The 22,966-nt window shown below is 34.4% G+C and overlaps 1 long non-coding RNA gene across 1 annotated transcript in view; it reads right to left on the reverse strand.

Moving 5' to 3' along the window:
* Positions 1-422: 422 nt before the first annotated feature.
* LOC148651137 (uncharacterized) overlaps positions 423-22,966 on the reverse strand; it is a 45,287-nt gene continuing 22,743 nt past the window's right edge. Inside the window, exons 3-4 of the long non-coding RNA XR_015925523.1 lie at positions 1,234-1,273; positions 423-745 (exon numbers count right to left, since the gene is read on the reverse strand). This is a non-coding gene — a long non-coding RNA (uncharacterized LOC148651137). The remainder of the gene's footprint in view (positions 746-1,233; positions 1,274-22,966) is intronic.

Below are 22,966 nucleotides of genomic sequence, written 5' to 3' on the forward strand. Positions count from 1 at the left end.
TTTATAAATTAAATTTAATTAAAAATTAAAGTTTATAAATTTCCACTATACTATATATACATACAGTATATACAGTACTATATAAACAGAAGATGAGTACTTCTACTCAACTGCAGAAAATAACAAACATATTTAGAGAATAAATATGAGCTCCATCTTTGCGAATTATTTGTTCTGCATTTTAATGTGATGATCTTCCTTTGCTATTTTAGTTTTCTGGGCTTTGTGCAGCAAGAAATTAAAATAGGCTGACAATAAGATAATGATATTAACACAGATATCAGTATACAGACACCACATTGAAATTACCTTTGTATGAGAGAACTGGATTTGCAAATAAGGGTATTGTTCCATGTGATTTTTTTCTTATAAAGTATACAGTATGTTGCCCATGAATATATTGCTCTTTAAAAGCAGTATAATCATTTTTAACATGTTTAAGCTTTAATAAGCATGTCAATCCAGGCACAGCTTGCATGTACCTCCTTTCCAGAGATTTGCGCCAGAAGTCAGTAGGCCACTGCAATGAAATCTGTGTACAGTGCCTTGCCTTTTAACTAAGATTAGTACAGTTCTGATGTGCCGCATCCTTTAAAATATGTATCAAAGCTGTTGAAATGCCAGCAGTTGGTATGTGGTAAGCAGGGGACCAGAGGATTGGACGATGAAGTTATCCTAACTTCCAAGTACCCAGCAGGCTACTTCAGCCTGTTGTTTGCTGGCCCATCATTGCAATCAGTAGTTCCTAACACAAAAAAAGGAGAAAAAATGTTATCTGCAGTTTCTGTGCAAGGTCTGGCACATTGATTGCTTGCTCTCCATCTCTTCTCAGGAAACACTGCTGAGAAAATCTTTATGAACTCCTGGGTCTATCGGCACTGGTTAAAAACCTGCCAGTTTAACAGCTGCGTAGAGCTCGGCCCTGGATAAAACACTTGGAAGTGTATAAGTTACACCATAGGGTGAGACTTTATGAGGCTTCCTGAGTGGAAGCTGCTGCTGAGGGTGTTAATTGGCAGCTTCTGATGTGTGATATACCTGCCCTTCATAATCCAGCACAGACATCTTAAGAAGAAAAAAAGGTTTGTACAGAACCAGCCTCTGGAATCACTTGATGGCTGACCTTTATGACTTTGTAAAAAAAGCCTTTCCAATCGCCTATCAATTCAAATGGAAGCAGGCACAACCAGCTTCTTTTCCCCAAGAGGCTACATAACATAGCCGAAAGCTTACCTCTATAGTCTGTGATTTAGTGACCTGTCCACATTGCTCCCTGGCAAAAAGCAAACAAAGGCAGCAGTTAAGTAACCTTGAAGTTTGCTTTTGTTCCTGAAAGTATTAAGAGTTATTGGAAATACACTGTGATGTAACAATTGAATTGTACGAATGCCAAATATAGCACTACATAAAAAAGAGGGAAATGTCAGTAAAATGAGAAATACTTCTAGGTTAATTTAAACTAAGTACATAAATATTAGGAGCCTGTTCACTTTTACATTCAAGTCTTTATTCCTCATTGCAAAAAAATGTGAAAGACAGAACCTAGTAAGATTATCAAACTAATTAATAACAATAAAAATTTTACTAGTGTGCCATTCCAAATATCTATAATAAATGTCTAAGAAATCTTCAGTAGTTAAGTTCTTTTAGAACAATTTATTTTAGGATTTAACAGTTGGGCAGCTCTGCCAAGTATTATTTCTTTATTTATTTCCTTCTTTCTCTGTGCAGTTCCTCAGATGATCCTACACCTCACCCTTATAAAGCAGATGACCGATTACTCCTACAATGATCCAGCTGTTACAGATTATAACAAAGGAGATGAATGTACACAAGTCACCATATAATAATTAGTCAAATAAAACAAGTCAGAGGATACTAATTAATCAATTAAGCCAAGATAGCAGCTAGATAAATGTAATAGTTTGAACATATACATACATGTGGCAATTAATACAACACAAACATCAAAGAATGTGTATTTATCTTCCTGACCAATCCACATGTTCCACAGTACTCCTCTGCAGTATAACAATCTCCTGGACAACTTTAAAGGAAGACATACTTTATTAGATTAAATAGATAAAAAGAAGGTTATAAATGTTGTAAAATGCTTTTACTCACAATTTATTTCTATATAGTGACAAAATTATTCAAAAAATAATGTTGAGCTGTATCCATATCCAATAACTGAGGTAAATAAAAGTCTACATTTGCTCATTTTATTCTTAACTGAATAAATTGGCTATTGATTTAAAATTTGTATTGTTATTCATAAGAAAGTAAAGGCCGTACTAAAAGGCAATTTACAGAAGCAATCTTTAGTGATGGACTTGCCAAATATACTTGAAGGTAAGACCACGCATCTTTCAGCAGGTTTCAAGAGTTTCCTTTGTTTTCTTTTGTTTTTGTTTGAACCATTTATACAGTATATTGGGCAATTGGAAAACATGACAAGTATTTGCACTTTCAGTGATTTCAGTAGTTTGGTTCTAATGATGGAACAAGCTGTAAAATATAAAAGAATAGTGTATTTCATATTTTGGTTTTAATTTACCTGGATGGAGAAATGACAGTGTTGGTTGAAGATTAGCACTGTCATATCCCCCCAAAAATAATCCCCAAAACACTGCCACAGATTTTGAAACACTGATCTAAGAGTGAATCAGTCTGGTTGCAGTTTCACAAGAACCGAGCAGAACATGAATATAGCATGGAATGAAGGAGAAGTGCATATGATGCAGGCTTGAGATTGTTTGATTGAGTTAATTTGGATGTACAATAGAGAAGAAGCACATATTAGTAATATTTTGCATATGATGCAGGCTTGAGCTTGTTTGAGTGGATTTGGAAATGTCGTGTTTTGGAGGTGAATGAGAAACATGTGTGATGCAGGTGACAGAATGCAAGACAGAGAACAGGTGGCAGCTAGCAACAATATTTGCAGCAGCTAGTTTCAGACTGGACTGTGGTGGGCAGTGGACAATGCTGTAGCAACCCTAAAGAACAGCCTGACACAGTAGGAAAAAAGATACTGTTTGCTGAACTTTGCTAGATGGAATGAATGAGAACATTTTTGTGGTGGAATGCCTAAAAGAATAAGCTTATCATGTGACTGGAAGCTTTGGGAGTGGGAGGAGTTGAGGGCTAACACCACATCAGTTGGAAACCAACAGAGGTGTGGGGCTAAAGAAGAGGAGGGACCATTGATGTAGTAACCTGGGGCATGGAACTAGGGATGGCGTGATTTGTACACAGTGAGGTGTGAATTTGATGCAGACTGGTGCTATGTACTTGCGCCTGCAATAAAGAGTGGGAGTTTGCAGCTGGGGGCTCCTGCAAGAACAAACAAAAAAAAGGCATCGGGAGCCAGCCAAAAAGAAGGTGGGGACATAAGTGGGCTGGATGCTCGACCAGAAAAAGAATGAAATATCAGTTAAGGAGGGAAAGGGTAGTTAGTAGGATTAGGAGGAGATAGAACATAAAAGGAAAAGGAGACAAAACTGCCCAGTTGTTAGGCATTTCTGGAAACTTTGACAACATAAAGAAAAATGTATACTGCATGGCAGTAGCAGAGTTGTTTGTTATTGTTGGAGGGCTGAGGCTAAAGTGGTGAGAAAGTGACTCTGGTCGTGGCTTGTGGGAGACAAATGCAATGAAATTAAGATTTCATCCATACCGAGTGCAAACTGGGTCTATCTGGGATGAAATGCAAAGTCCTAGAAAAGATGATATAGCACAGTGCAACTGTATGTTCAGCCAAGAATTTTACCATTAATTGTGCAACACTATCCTATTTGATTATTATTTTCTGAGAGACAGTGAAACAATTCTAGAACATTTTAGAATTCATCATCCTTTTTAGGACTCTTTGAAAAAAGTATGAATGATAAACAAATGTGACAAAGCATGTGTGAGAATAAATATTTGCAGGAATTTTCAAGAGCCAAGTTGAATGAATGCATCCATGAAAGGAACAAGTTTCACCACTTTTTAATCTCACTGAAGTGATGACATACCACAGAGCAAGGTAATTTGCTATCAGGAATGTCACAGCATGAAGTTATTAGGGGATACAAGATCCATCCACTCTCAATCACTAGACTCCAGCAGCACTATCAGGTGACAGGAAACATGATCAACCCAGGCGATGGCTTCTTGTGATGACATAATAACAGGATCATCACATTCTGACCAACCAACCAAAGTATTACTCTTTACAGCTAGAGAGTCCAAGAATACTGAGGATAACAAACGTGTCATAATCCTGAATACAGCAATAAGGTACTCATAGTATCTGTAATGTTAAGACTAGTCTTCACAAGGTACTGTAACAAGTGTTTTGTTTGCATCAGCATGGATGACAATCCCTGGTTCTCTGTCATACTTGCACGCAATTAAAGAAAAATCACAACAAATTCATTGTTACATATAAATGACATTTTTCCTGTGTGAAGTGCGTAGTTAGTACCCTCATACCTGCATAGGTACCTGCATAGGGTCCTAACTACGCACTTCAAATATATATATTATAACTAACATATTTTTTCTTTATCATTGAATCCAATGAATATAACAAAAGATGGAAAATAAATGAAAAGGGAGTCTTCACATTTATCATGACGTAAGAGAAATGAGAAATTCCTTTAAGTATGTACCTCTCCTCTCTATACGTTGGGACAGACTGCATGGCCATTAGGTTAAAAAGAGTACAGACTAATAACAGACGAAAGCTTAATGAATTACAATAAAGCTATATTTTGTAACAATACACATACCTTAAATATTGAACACAAATGTTAAGATAATCACAATTACAATTATAATTAAAAAGTATATACATTAAAATGAGAAAACATACTGTAATATTAGGGTATCTGTGTCAACATGTAAAGATGTACATTTGGAGCTCAGGTTGATCCATAGCCCAAACACACTGTGTAGAATCAGGGATGACATCAGCCAGTTTTCAGAAGGGATTCCCTAAGCAGAAGTGCAAACCTAGTTGAGCACTTTAAGGGTTGGGTAAATTCAGATTGACAGGGTGTTCCTAGTTTATGTGATCTTGTGGAGTTATCTGCTAGCAAAAACCTAATGTTGGCACAAAAGCCTACATTTTAGAAGCTAGCCATTGTTACAGCAAAATCAAGAATCATGGGTAAACTTGACTTGATATTGAAATTCTGTAAAAACTTTAAAGACAGTTATAAAAATGAGAGGAGAACATTCTGTTTACACGCAAATGGATTTCTTCATGTTCAACAGTAAAACTTGATCCAGAGGAGAGAAGAAGAAACTAAGGGGAAGTGCAGTAAGTCAGGAACAAGCTACCCAGCCATGGGTTTGAAGTTGATACCTTGGTTTCCTATGAAAAATGTCTAGATGGGATTCCTGGGATTCATCACCTGTCAGCAGCCAAACTAACAAGATGGACTTTACTTATTTTTTCATATAAGGACTAACATTATTAAATCTTCATTTAAAAACAAATCACTTAATTTCCTTTTATCACATTGGTATTCACAAATATATGGAATATTTATTATATTTAATATTTATTCCTCCTGCATGCATTTAGAAAACACAAAAAACTTTTTGTAGAATTCTTTGTACAGCCTAACAAAATCCAACACTTATCTCATGTGTGAAACAGAGAAAAAAAAGAGAATATGCTTACCATGAGGTAGCCAGATGTGACCCTGAAAACCACAGTCTACAAAAAAAGACAAATACAATCCAGCACCTTCTCCATGTCTCCCATATCCCCACAAAACACTTGTAAATATTTGTAATACAAAAGCCCCTGTAGGGATGTTTATCAGAATTGACTACTGAGAAGAAAATGAAAACATCTACAGATACATGCAATCAACAGACACAACATGATTAGCACAGACATATTTTATATATTATATCTTAATTAATCACAAAAATAGTAATCTTGGCTTAAATCAGTGTAATCACTTTTTCATAGAAGAAGTAAGAAGTTTTATTTTTAGATAAAAACATGGTTTATTCCTGGGCTGAAACACTTTTTTAATTTTATATACAGTACACCCACATCTGTATACAGTGCCTTGCAAAAGTATTCACCACCCTGCAAAGTTTCCACATTTTGTTGATGTCTAAATTTGTACTCATGACACTTTCAAATGTTGTATTTTATTTATATTTTACTTTATATTTAGAATATAAATATACAAAGCCTATTCCAAACTGATAAAGCTAAAAGTTGCTGATAGTATGTAAATAAATTATATTTTAAAAGAAAATTAGAATACATATTTAACCCCTTTGCTGTGGCAATCCTAAATCATTTCAGATTAAACAGAACAGTTTGAAATGTCTAAAAATTAGTGTAACAGTTTGTCAGTATGGGTATAAAAGTAATTTTATCTAAAATTTAGAGTAAATACATCTGTCTCTGAAAGGTACTGTACCTTGGATACACTGACTTTCAAGATACAACAAGCTGGCCTTCCGAACTGAGCAACCAGGCAAACAGGGAACTGGTTAGGGATGCTGCTGTGAAGCCAGCAGTAACTTTGAAAGACAAAGTCTATGTCTTAGATGAAACTACAAAGTTCTATATCTAAGATGGGTCTCACAGTTCAAACATCAACAGTATCTTGGTCCCTACACAAAGCTTGGCTGTATGAGCCAGTGGTAAGAAAGGAACTAGTACTGAAAAAGACTCATGTTAAATCTCATAAGAGATGCACTGCAAACATGTGGCAGAAGGTTTTGTGGTTAGACAGGACAGAAATTGAACATTTTGGTCTAAATGCAATGCGTTACATCTGGGGCAAGCCAAACAAAGCACATCAACCAGTCATCACCATCCCAACTGTCAAGCATGGTAGTGGCAGCAAAATGTTAAGGGGATGCTTATTATCAGCAGGTGCTGAGAAACATGTCAAGAATGAGGTAAGAAGGTGCAAAGTACAGGCAAATCCTAGTGGAAAACCTCCATGTGTTACCCAAGAATCTAAATGTGGTTAAACAATTCACACTTCAGCAGAATAATAACCTTCAGCACAAAACCAAAGCTGAATTATAGTGGCCTGACTAGAGGAGCGTGAATGTTCTTCAGTTGCCCAGTAAAATACTGACTTGAATCCAATAGAAAGTTTATGGCCAGCCTTCACAATTGCAGTCATCATCTATCTCCAATGAAATGATCAGAATTAAAGTAATTTTGCTAGGACGGGTGGGAAAGCTACACTATCCCACTGTGTAGAGCTGGTAGAAACCAATCCAATAATACTGACAGCCTTAATTTGACAGCATTAATGCTGCCAAAGTTCAACCAAATATTGAATTAGGGCCTGAATACTTACTCTATAATGCATTTCTCTTTGTGTCCTGTATTTTCTTAGTAGATTCTGTTGACATTCAGCAAACATCATGTATAAAAGTGTTTGGTTTGATCATTACGGTTTTGAATTACAGAAAGGTCATTTGAAAAAAAAAGATTACTTGTAATTAATTAAAATGTAATCTTTTTGTCAGAGTGAATACTTTTGCAAGACACTGCAAGCATTAAGGTATATGCTTTCATACTGTGCTTCTTCTCTTTAGTACATATTCATGCAGTACTTTTATGACCACTCCTTGAATATGGTCTATAGTTTTAATATCTCCAACGTAAGGATTTTCTATTTTCTATATTCACCAACTTGGTTTCAGTGTATGTTTCTTTTTCTGGTGCATTAATAGTATAACTAAAAAGCTATTAGTTTATCAGCTACTTTATCTTAGTTTACATGCATGAAAATAAATCATTTTGGCACACTATGTTGGTGTTTCCTTCACAGCAGTTTATAAACTGTATCCTACTATCTGACAATAATATCAGAAAATTATACAGATATATTATACAAACATACAGATGTAGAATCACAGACCAAATTATCTGTGCATTTGAAAAATGAGTAAAAACACAATTTAAATATTTTCTTTATAATCCTCTTGTGCTATTTTCTGTAACACTTGTGTAGAAATACATACAGTATTTAAGATTCACATTTAGAACACAACAAGAATATATTGTACAATATGTATAAAATGAAAACAAGTTCATTATTATTTGTTTATTACCTGTGTTTTAACCAGCCAGACACATTTGTCTGGAAGTATACAGTTAATCATTATAATGCATTTTTATCCTTAGATTCTGTGGAGAAAACAATGCAAGCATCCAAATTATTGTTGTATACAGTAAATTGCATATTCCAGTGAAGCATCACCAACACCACAGACACAGAACATGAACCTTTCCTGGTTAAAACTACAAAAGAGATCTCTTGTATCATATTTAGTACAGTTGCTAGGAAAACTATGAAAAAATCACTGAAAAGGTTTAAACTGGTCATATAGACAACATTTTTCCATTGGCTTTGTTTAAACATATTGTTTATACAATTTTCAGTTTATTATTTGTCTCTTGTGACATTGAATTTATTTTTACTTCCTATCTGCTTCAAAATTAATTATCCCTTTCCCATAAACATGACTGGATAGTGTTGGATTTAAATGAACATGTTAGGGTTCTATCACTTGCACCATTTAAGGTCTGCCTGGAGACTATTTCCCAAAGGCAGTTCCCAAAGGAACAAAACTGAAAACACTAACTACATACACTAGTCTCTATAAAAAGGTCTTTTATTGAAACTCTTCCATCTTCCAACCTCATACACATCTGAAATAAGAAACGTTACAGATTTTTCTTTTACTTTAAATCTCCAGTAGTTTTATAATCATGTTTTCCCTTCAGTTACATACTGGTACTGTAAATCATCACAACGATTTAGGTGAACCCTGGTTTGGTTGCTTAATTACTGTTTTCTGAAAACATAAAACAGATACATTATAGACATTCAAATAATGTAATTGTCTGCAAACTGCCAGCTGTTATTTGATTACATTTCCTGAAACTCACTAACTAACCCTCACCTTAGAAATATTTTAAATCAGTCTTCTTTAAGATAAACTGGATTTTTTCAAAACTTTGTAAAACCATTTGGAAAAGGGAGATATACAGTACTAAAAGTACCCAACATGTATTAAATTTTAGTTTGTTATATAGAATTGACCTCCTGTGGCACTGCTCATAAAGAGTAGAGGTGTTACCCTGGTGTCATTGTTAAATTCCATTTTTAGCTTACACAATCTGACCTACATAATTTCCCACTATTTAATTCAAATGGTGAAATAAATTCTCACTTCCCTACATAGCTGATCATATTCACTAGTCTGTACCTTTTCTTATTTAAAATTCTTTTTGTAAAAATATTTTCAGGATTTTTCATTCTGGCAGTTATTTTTTGGAACATTCAACATCTTCAGTCATCTCTAACATTCGTAATAGAAATGTTACATTTTCTTTTTATTTCTAATAAACACTGTGAAACTGTGTAAAGCTTGTGGATGTGAAACACTGCCTTAATGGTGAAGGTCCAAAAATTGAAATATTTTCTTCTTCGTAAGCTGAAAAATGTTTCTGTACACATCATAATTCATTCTGCTGCCATCACTGGTTACATCATTAACACAACTGAGTGAGTCAGATCCACAGGTGCCCATGCATAACAATACCACCACCATAACCCTATCTCCACAATGTTTTTCCATCCTCTGAAAATTGGAGCCATTTACTAGCATGAGGGTTATAGATCCTGGCTTTAGGTCCTTTACCATAACAATTTAACTGTGCTATCTACAGTAACTGTTTCAAGTAACATTTTTCTTATTTCACAATAGTTTGCTCTTGACTCTCTTTGAACTCTTACATATTTTTCAATAATATTAGTCTACTAAGGAGCATTTTTTAAGGTTGCATTTTAGTATCTACAGAAAAACTGATTTAGAATTATACTTATTCCAGCAGGTATATACCCATGTATCTGCGTATATACTACTGTGTACTCAATGTCAGCTAAAAAACAGTTTTAACTAAGCCATATATTCTTACAAAAACATTGACTCCTCTTATTGGAAAACAAAACAAAAAAATCATATCATATACAGTATAATTTCCTTTAGCTGGAATTGAACCCAATCTAAACAGTTAAGGTATACAGTCCCATTGTTATTTTGATAAACTGGTCTTATTTATCTACTGACATCAGTAGCTCTAGAAAGTATGCGTCAAAATGTTGCAAGGTTATTAAGCCACTGCCTTTAAATATATATAATATTGCTGACAGCTATTTCACCAAACAGATCTGTGAGAAAATCATAATACAAGCTCCATATAAAGTTATGACCAGAATATATTACCTAACTTACTGACCTCTAACATAAGCAAACATTTTTCATGAAATTAGTTGCTCATATGAGTAAAAACCTAATGCTGAACCTACTGCCCCTACAGTTATTTGACAAGGGGCCCCATACAGTGTTACAAATGACCCTTTGTTGAGAAGGAAGCAATATCTCATACCATCATTTCTCACCTGCTTCAAGGCTCCTTTTCCTACAGTTTTGAGACTGGCTCTTAGAAGTTAAGTCTTTGTTAAATTATTGAACAGCTCTCTTTGGCTGCTATGCAGGACATGATAAAAGCCATAGGTGTTCACTCATAGACACACAATATGTGTGTGTGAGGATAAGGTAAAAACATCCACCGGTGCATTGCATCAATTTCAATAAAAACTCACTACGATAAAAACTGAGATTAGACAAAAATTATGATGTACAGTATGTAAAGTTGTTTCTTGGCTTATTCCCATTATAAAGAGTGATTGCAAATGATAGCTTTTAGACTTTTCTTCTCAATTTAGCTTAATCACAATTACTGCTTGTGTAAAAAGGTAAAACTAACAAAATGAAGGGAACCTAAAACTCATCATAGCCATAACTGATTACTGATTTTGCATTCATATTTGAAAGAGAAAAAATACAGTATATTTTGTATTTTTTCTCTTTTCTCTTTATACTGTAAGTGTGGTTTTCAATTTTATTCCTTTAATAAAATTGTGACTGCTGTAATGTAAATTTTGTCTTGTTTTTTTGTTATTATTACAAATTCTTAGATTTTTTTTTGTGTTGAAGCAATTTGAGTGAAGCTGAGTTAAGGAAAAATTGACAAATCTTACAGCAATTATTTTGAAACATGAAAATACACACCAATGCTCTTCATGTTTAGATTGTTCATGAAGGATAACATGTCTTTTTTAAATATCATAGGACATAAAACCTTTTTTTAGGTTTCTTTCGATCATGGAGACCTAACAGCTGAGCAACACTTCGGTCTTCAACAATTTGACACAACTGCACCTTACTGCTCCATTGCCATATATTCTTTAGAACAGTGACATTTAGTTGTTGTGAGTTTTAGAAGGCACCTTCTTCTATTTGAGATATCAACCTCAGTAAATGCTTGAGGATCCATAATGATCAAAGTGATATGGAATACTGAAAGGTCTAAATAATAATAGCATGCTGAAACAGTCAATATCAATTGCGGACAGTGTGCAGTAAGAATAGAGTAATGTAAGTAACAAGGGTGAGACCAAAAAGAAGAAACAGCTTTTGTTTCTGTAATATAAATATGGAAAGCCTCATCTATGGTATGGGAGATGAAACTGAAAATGTCCAAATGTCTAATGTCTACTTTTAATCTGTCAATCATCCCACAAGAGGTTGTGCATGTATTGGTCATTTTTCCTCAAAACAATAAGTACAGTAAGTGAAGAGGAGAAGAGTGAGAAAACAGAAGGGGACTGTAGAGGTAACTGACAAAATAAAGGAAACTAGTAAAAGAAGGATACAATGTATATTGAAAGCAGGTGGTTCCAGACAGCTGTAATTCCTGTGTAGTTAAGCAGTTAACATCCCATCATGCTTAGGAACATTTATTAAAATCCTAGGCAGGCCCAGTTGCCCATTACTTTGGCTACCATGACTATAAGAAGAGATCTCAGTGACTTTGAGAGAAGGGTGATTGTTAGGGCACGATTGGCAGGAGCTTCGGTGATGAAGACTGCTCAAGTTAGAGATGTTTCATGAGGAACAGTGGCTATGATGATGTTGGCATGGAAATCTGGGGGAATGACATCAACTGTGGAGGAAAGTGCATACCCCTCGACTGTGATTTCCTTAAATTGGTTCGAGATGCAAGGTAAAACAGATGAGCCACTGTGAATGAGTTGAATACAAATGTCAATCTCAGTCATGAGCAGGCAGCTTGATTAAGTACAGTCAAGAACTTTACAGAGAGCACTACTATGGTCAGGTTGCAGTGAATAAACCTCGTATTACACATAACAATGCATAAGTCCGCCTTCAAGAAGCAGAGAAGTACATGTGTGACACATGCCAAAAGAAGCCTACAAGTTCAAGTGTTTGTTTCCTATGTTGAAGGGTTCTGGCGACTATGTTATGATATGGACAGGCATGGTTTAGGTCCATTCAACCCCTTAGAGGGAAAAGTAAATGTAAAAAATTACAAAGCTATTCTGAGTGATTACTTTCATTCTGTGATAAGGTATTATCTATCTATCCTAATGGGAGTGGGGTCTTCTAGGATAGCAATGCCCCCATCCACAGGACACAAGTGGTCACTGAATAGTTTGATGTGCATAAAATGATGTAAACTGTATGCCATTGCTGTACAGTACCTGTCACCAGATCACAATCGAATTCAACACTTATGGGAGATTCTGAAGTGGCTTCTAAGATATCATTTTCTGCTACCATCAACAAAACACCAAATGATGAGCTTTCTCTTAGAAGAATACTGTTGCATCCCTCCAGACACTTGTAGAATCTATGCAAAGGTGAATTGAACATGTTCTGGTTGCTCATGGTGGGCAATATGCCCTATTGAGACACTTTATATTGGTGTGTCCTTTATTGTGGCAGTTACCTGTATAAAATCAAAATTAGTAGTCAAGTAAAGCTGTTTTGCCCTTAATAGCGCTCATCAGCTAATCTTTGACCAGTCAGCTTTGACCAACATAATTGACATATATACAGTACTTACACATATACTCTATAATGATAATGTGTTTCAGGTTTATGGTGAACTTTAAGATCATGCAGTTACTATAATTATGGAAATTAATATTAATTAGATCTTGTCATTTCATGATGCTAAATGGAGAGGAACTGCTTAAAGAGACTACTTATCCTGCCTTTTGCATATATTAAGTCACAATTTGCAGCCACAGAAAGCTGCGTTGTCCTTTTTTAGGGATCGTCAATGAGATATAGCAAGTAGTTAGACTATTCTACCATCCCCAACATTATGAAAGGGCTAATTAATATTCAATGCAATGATCAGGAAATGAAGGCAATGCAATAATGCACTGGTTAGTGCCACTGAATGCTGCCTCACAGCTCCAGGGTTCAATTCTGGCCTGAGGCAATCAATCAATGTTTATTTTTTATAGTGTCCTTCAAAACAAACTGTCACAGAATGCTTTATGTACATGCATTTGTAAGAGTTTGCATGCTCTCTTTATATTCATGTTCATTTACTCTGGGTGCACCATTTTGCTTCCACTACACCAACGACACTATGTCTAGATTAATTGGCTATTATAAATTCTCTCTTTCTCTAAGGCTCTACATTTGGCACACTGGCATTCCACTGAGTTTCACATGTACAGTATACTATCAGTCCCACTTTTTGTCGTATGCCACCACGATAGTCTGCTGCAGCCCTCACAGGGGCAAGCAGCAATCTGATAATGGACAAAAAACTAAGAAGTAAATTATCTATGTGATAATAATGGATTATTGCTAGAGGATGAAATGAAAATGATAGATGTATGGAATTAATATTTTAGAGGCGTTCATCAAAGAAGAAATGAATTCTCTGGTAAAAAAATGGTCTTGCTCAGTCTTTACTTAATTCAAGAATTTGTTAGAGTCTAGGAATGCCTGACAGAAATGTATAAATTGTCAGATATGCTCATTGAACATCAATAAGGATTACCTAACAGACAGATAAGGCTGGCATTGCAGCTAGAAAATCACAAAATGTATGTCCAACTATAAAGACCAAACTAAATATTAATCACTGTAACATGTATTGTATAAAAAGGTATGGAAACATTTATAGACTCTAACATTATATTTAAATTATTATTCTAGATAACATTTGGAAAAGGTAGTAGATCTTGTTTAACTTAGTGAATGCTTTTAAACAAGCAACATATACTAGTAAAACATCTGATGTAATTCATTTAGACTTCCAGAAGCCTAATGATAAAGTTCTGGTAAAGTTAAAAGCATTGTTCAATAAAGAATTTAAAATACTGTGTACATGAGGATTGAGAACTGTCTGTTGTGTTTAAAACACAGAGTGCTGGTATGGAAGAAAAAACTTCTAACTGGGGTAAAATAATTTGTGGAGTACCACAGGGATCCTTTTTCAGTCCACTGTTTCTCCTGACTGTATCCACAGTCTAGACACTGTAATATTTCAATGGGGTTAAGGTCAGGTAACTTGGAAGGCAAGCCATGTAATATGAAAAGTTGCTCTTTATTTTTATAAATGCATTTATTTTGATTATGGACCTTTTGTTCAGGATCATTATCAAGTTAAAAATAAACTTTTCCCCTGAAATTGACTTCCTGATATTATTACATGACACAGACTGTTAAATTGTTCTTTTACAAATGTGCATTGTTAGATAAAGATTTTCACTATATCTTTGTCATTCCACTTCCACATTTTACTAAAAGCATTATGACTTATTCTGATAACTGCTTATCAATCACATTGTGTTTCCTTTTGCAACTAAAGTTTTTGTTCAAATAGTTTTTCAACCATCTAACATACTCTCTTCTTTTTGCTAGTCTTTATAGTTAAGTGCCTGTTTTTATGGCATCTTCAACTGAACAATTATCATCAAGTTGCAACATTTGTAATTCAACAAGACAACTCCTCACATTCTATCATTTGACTATCAAATTCCTCACAACTGTTTGATAAAACTTTATAGGTAAGTGTATATTGGATATACTGTATGTTTTGAAGCCACAACTCTTCTGGTTATAAAGCATCTCAAATATATTTTGTATTGTTATATATGGTATTTTGACACCAGAATTGTGATGATAGTGTTTGTTGTCTGGTTTTCTGGTTGTGTATACATGTTTTTCTACACAAGCAGAAAAACATGTATACATGTATACATGTTTTTGTTTTGGAAGGCATTATGCAAATAATTGATTTTTTGTTTTACGAAGAATGTCCTTCCTTGTGCAGGGTAGATTTATAAATATAATCCTGTATTCTATCATCTTCATTGGATGTGTGTAGTATACTCTTACCCATACTCTCATCCTCTGCTCTTGTTATTTTATTTTTGCACTATTTTCCTAAGTTAAGAAAGATCATAAAATTGATCTTTGGCCTTTAGACTGAGAAAATGTGTGCCCTATGAGAATGTGTCCTTAGAAGTAACTGAAGTAAAATCCCCAAATAATGAATGCCACTGTTATATTTGGAAATGTCTACAATACCTAGTACTGTTGTAGGGTCTTCACTTTTCCCTAACTTTATTTCCCACCTTCCCAGACATTCAAGTGACAGGAGAAATAAGGGAATTTTGGACTGCAGATATTTTTCTATTTGTGTGTATAGGTACACACAGATAAGTATGAGCTATGGTAGCTCATTTCAAGTGCAGGACATAAAGATCAGTGAATAATAGCTGTGATTTAATAAGATATAGCTTCTACTGACAGAAAACCATTTAATAATGTTTTGAATATACTGAATGATCATTATGATCACTGTGCACTCATAATGATAAAAAGCATGCATGACCTTGTGTGTCAGTTTTGCTGATTGCTCTCTATTTCTAATACATTTTATTGTACAGTATACAATATATTTTATTAGAACTGATCTGTTTTCTTGCACCTTTTAGGGTTTTTATTTCACTTTATTTTTTCCAGTACAGATGAAAGAAAAAAAACCAAGGATCTGTACTATGTACTGTAATACAATAGCAACAGCGTATGTTTAATAATAGATGACTCTTTTAAAAGAAATATAAGTTATTCCACTACATCTTTATATAGTACTAGCTAAAAAAAGCCACTCAGTTGGTTTGAACAGAGAATTATTTTCTGGAACATCATATTTTGAGCATGAGAATCTGTTCTGTTATTTTACTCCCTTGCAAAAAGTGTGCATTATGTTTTCTGTGGCTTTAAGGCAATCCATTTGAATTTCAAAAAACATCTGATACAAAATAATATTTATCTGGAAATATTCTTTGATCTAATTATATCTAGATATTGTTTTTCCAACACAGGACAATGTTTGTTGGAACTAACTTTTAAAGTAAAAGGCTTTGCACCTAATGCACCACTGTAAGTGGGTCCATGCTTTAGCAAAGCGTGGCTTGCAGGCACATATGTTATTGGTAAACACTTAAGTGCAGCTGAGCATAAAAAAGTAAAAGATCATCAAATTAAATATTTTACATTTCAGCAACAGCCCTAAGCATGTACTAAATTACAAGAAAAGCAACAGCTGAATTTTTCACAAAATGCTTGACAGACCTTCTCTCTTTTATCCCACAGTCCAAAGACCACTGTTGGTTAATTAGAAGTCCGTCTGTCCGTGGGTTTGTGTCCGTGTGTGCCCTGAAATGGACTGGCAAAGGGATGCCTTGTGCCCATTGTTTGCCCAGATAAACTCTCTCTCTGTCATTACCTTGTATTAGTTTGTTGGATTAAGTGGTGAATAAAATGAGGATGGAAAGTTGGAAATGAAGGTTGTATGACAAAACACAGTCCAGTCTAATCCTGACAGTTTGTTAAAAATATTCAAAAAATGCCAGAGGGCATACACAATTTCCAAAAAGGTTGGTGTGTATAATTAATTTTATAATACAGTTTTGCAAATATTTTTAGATCAATGGTATGTTTTTATTTTAAATTACAGTCTTCACTTATAAAGGTAATAACTGACATGAATTAAATAGTTTCTATGGCATTATCTTTTCATTAATTTTATTTAATAACCTTGTACTGTATATATATATAAAGATGGATAATACATACATAATGTATAATATTAGAAAACCACATCTTTCATTAAGTAAAGAGCCTAACGATCAAATTGTTTTATCCATCATTTTTCTATATTATATTTTTATATAAAGTGCGGCCAATTTGTATAAAGTACAACAGAAGAAAAATAAGGGAAGAATGATTTAATGAACATATAGTACTTTAAAGTGGAAATCATAAAGGACTTTCACAGTCATACATTTAACGTGCATTCTCAGCCAAAAGTCGTCTGCATATTTGGAAGAAATGAAAGCCTCTTTGTGAGAATGGGTTTAATCCTTTCTTTGGCACATAAAGGATGTACCTTTAAACTTGCCTTCACTGCAGTGACAGCCATGGAAATTGCTCAGAGGTAGGATGCCATCTCATTGACATTGTTTGTAAGAATAACATACTGGAGGGGAAAGGTCTCATCCAGAGTAACCATCACTCTATGAATTGTTTCTAAGAATTGTCACAGGCTTGCTATTTACTATAAATTACTAATTTTATTCCTTGCAAACACATACATTTGCTTAGGAAGTTCCTCAGCTATCCTAGCAAACTTTCAGAAGAATTTCAGAAAGGCTAAGCAGCACAGCACTAAATAATAACAAATCTTTATTTATAAAGCACCTTTCAATTCCAAGGAGTTTTCAAAGTACAACAGCAACTAACAAAAGTCACTAAAATAAATACAATTAAACAATTAAAATGTGAGTAAATTGACAAAATGTATAATAATAACCTTTATTTTATTACTTTCAAGTACTGTAAAATAAAACAAAAGAGAGAGTTATCCACAAACTAAAAACAGTAAATCACACAAATAAAATCAAGGTATAAAACTGAATTTTAAAAACGTATTTGAGTTCTGAATAACTAAACTCTGATATGGTGTTGTCCCCAACCTCATTTTGAGATTAGATTTACTGTACCAAGTTTCAGGGCAATGGCTACCACATTCCAGACAGCTTTCAGCATCCTCTAACAAAGTCCCCAAAATAACACAACAGCATTGGGAGGACAATAGGAAAGATCTTCCACTTCAACAAGTGATGTTGGGAATAGTTGGATTGGATAGTTAACCAGAAGAACTGAGACAGCAGTGAAACAGGTCTCCCATTCATCTTTTTCAATTCTTCTTCTGTGCTTTCCTCTTCTTTTTTCTGGGGTACAAGATCCTGGCAGACAACTGATCTTTCTGGCTCCCTGGAAATCTGAGTGATGTGCTTCCTCATGAAACATTTCCCCTTACACCAAGTTATGCTGAGTCATGCATGTAACCAAGTGATTAAAATAATGTGATCTCAAAATTCAGAGAAGTTAAGACTTCCCACACTTTTTAAGATTAAGAACAATCTTCATTACCACTTATTCAAAGGATTCAACTTTGCCCATGTCCTAAAATATATACACCTCTACAACCACTCTCTGTCACTGGAGAACGGTTTGAATGGATCACAATGCACTTCAATGGGACATTACCAAAGCCTTTCAAGACCACAAATACTGTATATCCTTGTAACCTTGATTACACCATCAGATATCTGGATGCTACTAAACACAGCTAGTAAATCTTTGATGAAAGAATCCATGTCCTTTTTTCATCAGAATTAGCCTTCCCAAAGAAATGATCACAAAATAAAGTAGCACTTTAATCTAATTAGGTGGCTTTGTATTTGAGAATTTTCTATGGACCTCTGGTTACCACCTGTAAAGCCAGGTATTTATACGGTTCCTTCAGTTGAATTGGTGTATAAAATTGTTTCTCCAGAGAAAATCAGTTGAAATTGAGTCTGAAGATATTTTGCATTTCCTGATCTCTGTTTAAGTGTTCTTCTTTTCATTTACTTTTCATTGTGGATATAACCTCTGCATATATACTATAATTTTATAATTGCTATTTTTTACAATAATTCATTTTTCTAAGATGTATATTGTTTCTTTTTCAGTTACAAAGAAATATGCTTTATTCTTAACTAAGCTGAATATGGAGACATGAACTAAAAGACTAGCAAATGAAATAAAAAAAAGTATAATTACTAATTACGGAAATTTGAAAAATACAGAAAATGATGTTAAAATGACAATACACAGTGGCTGCTAACACTGATATATTGTCCAGCCTTACATGTTTTCTTTTTTTAAAGAAACTTTAATAAGGACATTTGTTGACAAAGCAAACATCCTACAGTATATGCATTCCTGACAAATGTCCATGTCTGCACTCTGTATGGAGTTTTAAGAAGATTTTCCATGTGACTTAAGATCAGAGATCATGAGCAGGTCATTTTCTAATCATACACATATTGAACACATTCCTTTTGTATTCCATAGTAAAAATGATCTTATTTGCACTGATCATGGTGTTATCTTGTCGACAGCACAATGTACTTCATTTGGCCTTAGATTTCAGAGAAGTTATTCAAGTTTTTTTCACCAAATCCAATATGAGAGTCAACCAAGTGACCAAATACCTTTTTTGGACTATTTTATCAAAGATATAGTATAACTACAGAACACCACCATGTTTCAAGGCTCTATGGTGTTCAGTTCCAGAGAGTAATGCCTTTAAAAACCCTCACATTTGGTCACAATCCAGCATGACGGCCAATCCACGTGACCTGCCAATGTAACTTTCACTCTTCCCACAGATCTTTACAACCCTGCCAAATTTCATAACCTTTCATCCAGGGGTTTCGAAAATAGCATTGGAAGAGCATTATGATAATAATCCAAAAAACGATAATAGGTTTATTTTTTGCTTGGCCCCTTGATTTTGCATAGCTTTGTTTACTAAAGTATGCACAGCTTATTTTTAATGTTTATAAAAAGTCATACAAATTTGAATTGTATTAAAGTGCATTGCATACTAAAATATGTTCAGTTGTGTTTCAAAGTACTCATTAAATAATACACTGTCTCTAAATGTATTTAAAAGTATATGAATGGGTGGTCCCTTTAAGGTGGTCCTGAAAGCAAACCATTCAATTAATCTTTAGACATGCTACAATGTTTACAGCACATAATACTGTAGGAGAGTTATTGCCAACTAGAGGAGTGGTACTGTACATCTCACATTTTTGTCACAGCAGGTCTGCAGGTGTGAAGAAAGACAAAGGATTCTCTGCTTCACACAATCTTAGAAAGCCTTTCTGACTAATTCCCATTCAATCAATCGCAAAAAGGCGGTATAACTTAAAGAAAATGTTCATATTTTATAAATTTTTAAACCAAAAAATCAATAATGAAATTAGCAGATTCCCTGAACAGAAAATAACCTCAAGAAGTATTCAGAACCCACATGTACGTGGGTACAAGCAGTGGAAATAAAGTTTCTCCATTTAGCTGCTGGGCTTACTCTCCATGACAGGGTGAGGAGCTCGGGAATTCGAGGGAACCTTGGTGTAGAATCACTACTCCTCTGGAGTGAAAGGAGCCAACTGAGGTGGTTCAGGCATTAGATCAGGATGTCCCCTAGGTGCCTCCCACACTGGAGGTGTGCAAGGCATGGTGCACTGGGAAGTGATCCAGGGTAGACTCAGGACACACAGGAGAAAGGAGCTGGGGAAAGGGAAATCTGGTCTGCCCTGCACAGCCTATCACCATATGCACCTCTCACCAGGAGTAGGTGGTTAAAAATGAGATGAGAGGGGAGATGAGTGTTTAGTATTTCTATAGCAGATCAGAAATACAATAAGTCATAATACTGTACTATATCTAAAAAAGATATTTTTATTAAGAGGTTGAATCCTGCTGAATTTTAAACCATTTGAGTATATGTATAACACGCAGCATATGCTCAAAACCACAAATAATGCAAAAATAAATATAATATTTACTGTATATGCTGGGGATGCATTGCTCTACTGCTCTTCTTTCTGGAACAGTGTTAAAAAAGAATAAGAGTTGGGTTTTTTTCAGGAGAAGAAATCTAAAGCTCATTCCATATGAGCCACATTTTATGGGCAGACAAATCAATGTAAATCAAATGTGAGGCATAAAATGAGGAGTGTCACACAACTCACAGTTCTTACAGCATTAAGCCTCAAAACAGACATATGGGCAAAAGTGTATATGGAAATCCTTTTAATGTATTTTTGTGATTCTACAGATTATGACAAGACCATTTCTTTCTGCAGATCACATCTTTGATGCTTTATGAAAGGACAGTGGTACCATAGGAGCAATATGTGGAAAGAATAATAAGGCAAAGCTGTTTTCTTTGCTTTATATTGCCATGTACAAAAGCTGACCTGTGCAAACCTTTTTTTTAACAGATACACAAATGTTATAAAAAGCGGTTAGAAAATAATTGGATAAATGCCTTGTTACATGGAAAGGTCATCTTTAATTGCCAATTAGGCCATTGATAAAAGTGATTATAAAACTTATCATGGAGAACTCCATCATCTGCTCTTATTGATGTCTACGTTTACCTAATATTACTGTGTCCATAGTGTGAAAAGGAGAATAAACAGATGCTAGTTCACCCACCCTAATGTGTAAAAAAAAGGTCAGTTACAGTAACTAAATTGGTGTTGAGTTACATGTTTCATATACTATAAGTATCCAACAAAGTAAAAGACAGAGGTGTCAATAAAAACCTGCTTTATAATCTTTGACTACATTTTATACTAGCATTTTCAGCCATGTGTGCTGATGTACACTATTACTGGTAATTTGGAATTTTAATTGGTGGCAATTTTTTTCCCAATTAACATGCAAAAATACCTGAAATGGCTGAAGCTGAAATTTTAGTATATGACGGTGTTATTATGGATATTTTTTATGTCTTAGCAACACATATAAATAATACCATGGCACTTTTACATAGTGCTGTCTTCTGTTATTATTGTATTGTTGTCTTATCATAGAACACAGGGAGGTAACTGGCTTGATTAATTATTTTGTTGTCCATTTCCCTTAGTGAACGTAAGTTTTGATCTCTGTCAGCAGTGGTGACCTTGCATCTGGCTAAATGCATTTAATTAACTTGTGTCAAGAGAAATAATAAACCTCAGGTCTATTTAGTTTGGATCATTTACCACACTAAATCCAGTGAAGTTGGAGATCACCATACTGTAAGTATATGTTTGATCATTTGCAGTGTATATCCAGTCTTAATCAGCATCCTCACTTTCAATTGGAAAAGCTGTATAATACGCACTGCTAATATAACACAAAATGATTTAAATTAATTTTCTGCAGTGGTTTGCAAATAAAACTATAAGAAAATAGAATAAATTAGTCATAATATGAATCTTTGTTAAAGTTTATAATGTCTTTACAAATTAGTATTCATATACTGTACATTATTAAATGTTTTTAATGATGAATGTAAAAAAGACAACCTTGACTTGGAACCTCTTTTGTTAGCACATAAGATTAGCAAATGGAACACAAACTATAACAGACATGCACTGCACAATATAATGTATGTTTACGCAATTCAGATGTGCCTAGAATAAGTCAAATGGGCATCAGTCTTGAAAGATCACATTCCAGTTTTTAACACAATCCAGAAGTAGAGCTCTATCTGAGTGGAAAACGGGTAACAAGCAAATCCTTTTGATACCAGTGTGACTAACAGTTTAATTTGGAACAACCACTTCAAAGGAATCTCTGAATGTTTTCTACTGTTTTCCCCATAGGGGTCCATACATTATTTTATAAATGCATTTCTGTTCTAAATATGTTTTAATGCCATTCTGATTGCCTAATTTCTCATGTCAGCAACTCTAGTTTGGAATGAGTTGACACAATTGGACCAGAAGGGCATATGATTATTACTGGATGTAAATGGTAATGCAGCCTGTCTGTTGTGGGATGGTTTTAGTTTTAAATATGCCATTTAGTCATATTTGTCTAGTTCATCTACAGGACATGTCAGGATGTGGCACTGATATACAGCTGTGTGGAGGCAATGATAGCACTGAAT

This window comes from Lepisosteus platostomus, chromosome 12 (assembly GCF_059453375.1).
Source record: "Lepisosteus platostomus isolate fLepPlt1 chromosome 12, fLepPlt1.hap1, whole genome shotgun sequence".
Lineage (NCBI taxonomy): Eukaryota > Metazoa > Chordata > Actinopteri > Semionotiformes > Lepisosteidae > Lepisosteus > Lepisosteus platostomus.